Raw genomic sequence first — 3,573 nt, 5'->3', positions numbered from 1 at the left:
TGGTGGCGCCGGGAGTGCGCCCCAGGGCCCTGCGAGGTGGGCACTGCCACCGTCCGCACGCAGAGGCCGCATCCAGGCTCAGAGAGGGAGCTCACTGCCTCGTGCCCCACAGCTAGTGTAGCGCTGAGCGTCTCGCAACGCCCTGGCTTTTTCTCCGGGGTCCGCCTTGGTGCCTTAGTTCTCAGACCTTAACAGCCTTTCCCTGGCGCCGGGAGTGCGCCCCAGGGCCCTGCGAGGTGGGCACTGCCACCGTCCGCACGCAGAGGCCGCATCCAGGCTCAGAGAGGGAGCTCACTGCCTCGTGCCCCACAGCTAGTGTAGCGCTGAGCGTCTCGCAACGCCCTGGCTTTTTCTCCGGGGTCCGCCTTGGTGCCTTAGTTCTCAGACCTTAACAGCCTTTCCCCAGCGGGCAGCTCCAAGACACCTGTCCTTAAAGAAATGGGAAAAGGGAGCCTTCCGGAGAAGGACTTGACTTGCTCGCGGTCACATACGGACCCAGCTGAGGCCTGGGAGTAAACCCTCTCTAAGGTGAGAAAGCTGAGTATCAGAGAGAGCAAGAGACCTGCCCGAGAACACACAGCTGGTTGGCTTGCATCTGTCTCGGAACCAGGGTTCCTAACCATCCCCTCAGCTTCCAGATGAAAGGACCCGGGGTTAGAGGACGTTCAGGTGGGTGTCTGGGGGCCATGGTAGGGTCTGAAGAGTCAAGTGGAAGAGCTAAAGGCGATCAAAGGTGAAAATTACAGGGGCCTACGAGAGAATTGGGCAGGGTGGGCAGACAGTTGTCTTATGGAGGAAACCAAAGACTAAATACTGTAACTTCTTTGAGTTCGGTCTCATCTCTCATTCCACAACCTTAATTTAATCCCCCGTCATCTTCACCTGGACTCACTGTCATCCTCTCCCTAGTCTTCCCCACGCGTCTTGGACCCCTCCATCCCAGTCTATCTCATTGCTACTACGGTGACTTTTCTTTTTCTGAAAGAATGATGGAATAAATGAATGACTATTTTTGCTCTTCTTAAAACATCATTCAAATATACTCACATATTTGTCTTCTTTAAAACCTTTTCTTGGCCTGCATTTCCCTTCAGCCTTTTCTCATTGATCTCTCTCACAAACAGGCATGTCCGGAGAGTTGTCTACTCATACTCTGAATATTCCACAACTAGTCTTCGTTCTTACCCATGGACAAATGAATGACTGGTTTTACTCTCCTTCTCCACTAGATCACTCCCATCAGCATTTACACATACTGCTATGGGAACTTTCCACTGACCTCTGGGTAATGTCCATATTCCTTCGAGTTCCTCACAAGGCTCTTATGCTGTGAGCCTCGTCTCCCTAGCTTTATTACCAGAACGCCCTTTGAGCACTGTGGGTTAACACAAAGGAATACAGGAATGGGATTGGGGGGAGGATATTCCAGGTAAGGGGAGCAGCAAAGGTACAGGGGCATGAAACCACCTCAAACCATTTGGGAATGTTTGAGTAAAATTTCATCATATATCCATAGCATTTTACTATACTTTGTTACATGTCTGGATAGAAGCTCCTGGAGGTAGGGACTCTGTCTTAATTATTTTTGTATCCATAGAGCCCAGAAAGGTAAACAGCAAGCAAGGGATAACAAAGTTTGCTGAATGAATGAAAAGGAGAAAGGGTAAGTTCTAGAACAGTGATGGCGAACCTTTTGAGCTCGGTGTGTCAGCATTTTGAAAAACCCTAACTTAACTCTGGTGCCATGTCACATATAGAAATTTTTTGATATTTGCAACCATAGTAAAACAAAGACTTATATTTTTGATATTTATTTTATATATTTAAATGCCATTTAACAAAGAAAAATCAACCAAAAAAATGAGGTTCGCCATCACTGTTCTAGAAGCAGCTGAGAGACAAGTCAGGGAGATGGGAGGGAAAGCTGTGTGGATACAAAAAGGAAAAGACCACAAGGTTGAGGTAGATGAAAAGGGAGATGGAAGCAGGACCAAAACAGAGTCAGTAGAACCTGGGCCAAGTTAAGGGAAGAGGCAAAATAGGGCCTGGCCTTAGGACCCAGGACCAAATACGTAGGAGGATATCATGAGATATTTTAAAGGGACTTACAGCCCTGATTGGTTTGTGCTGAGTCATACTCACAAAAACCTGGGCTATTAGAGTACTAGCCACAGGTGTGATGTGAGCCAGCAGCAGGACAAGGCTGTGTGCCCTGTTGACTCAGTTCCAGCCCAGAATCTGGGTTTTACATCACACTCTGTGCGGGTGAATTGGGAGGATTTGATCTAGCTCCAGGCCCACTGTATCTAGAGTGTGGACAGAGCAGGTCCACAGTGAGGAGAGATTCACAAGTCATATACAGGAAAAGGGGTCTCAAAAAACTGAAGAAATTTTACCTGGAAAGATAAATATAAAGGGTGACATAACAGTGATTTCTCTCATATAGAAGGAATTAGACATCTTCTCTTATTGCTGAGGATGAAAGATACAGAGATAAATTTAGGCTCAGAACATTTTAATAAATGATGCCCAAGGCAGGAGTACACAGACTCACTGCCTAAGCCACCCCTCACTGTCTATCCACTCACCATGAGAGGCCCAGGTGTGGCCTCCCTGGTTCTGGTTCTTGTGGCCCCGGCTGGACAGTTGCCACACCCCACTGGGCGGGACCACTGGAGCCACTCTACCCAGGAGCTGGCCTAACTACAGAGGGAAAGGTACACTCAGGACATGGCAGTGAGGGGAGTGGTGGTAATATCACCTCTGGAAAAGAGTTTTATGGAAGAGACCCCCCTACAGTGCCTTGACCAGCCAGGCTTCCACCAGAGAGGTGAGCAAGACATGCTTGGATCTTACAGATACCATCCATGACACTACAGGTCTCATGGCTGAGGAGCTGGAGTATTCACCAAAGTGTACAGAGCCAAATATCCCATTATTGGCTACACAGCCTGAAGAATTATTAACAAGGATGACAGCCCCAACCTGGACTTCAGGCCTGAAGACCAGCCCCATTTTGACATAAAGGAAAAATTCTAACGTTCCATCTGCAGGAGCAGGGCGTTTTTTTGGAAAGAGGATCAGGGAGATACTCAGGTGCTAAATCTGCAAAATAGGTTGGCTGAAGCCTCTGAATCACCTACATCTGAATAAACAGATGTTTAACATGAGGAGAAGATGTCCAAGAACTAGATGTGTTCAAGTAAAAGCGTGACACCTGGTAGGAATGTTTTTAGATTTCTGCCTGAGGAGGTGACCCAGCAAGATGACCTTAAAGTCCCCTTCCCATCTTGAGAATTTGAATTCCAAGTACCCAGAGTGTAAGTACCTGAGGGGCCAAGGTCTCCGTCACCCTGGGAAATATTCTGCAGGAGAAAAAGGTTACACCAGCCTCTTGAGGATTAACAGTAGTTGAAAAACTAGACAACTTTGTCCACTTTAATTTGTAGGTGTGTGCTCAGGCCTAACTACCTGAAGGCAAATCCTTCAGCCTCTGAATACCTGTGTCCCCTCTCTGTAGAAATGCAACATGGTACTTGTTCTTTCCAAATCTGAAAAGGCCCCAGTGGTTTA

This window comes from Myotis brandtii, unplaced genomic scaffold (assembly GCF_000412655.1).
Source record: "Myotis brandtii unplaced genomic scaffold, ASM41265v1 scaffold1631, whole genome shotgun sequence".
In the NCBI taxonomy this organism is placed as follows: Eukaryota; Metazoa; Chordata; class Mammalia; order Chiroptera; family Vespertilionidae; genus Myotis; species Myotis brandtii.
Note: the sequence above shows the minus strand (reverse complement) of the source record.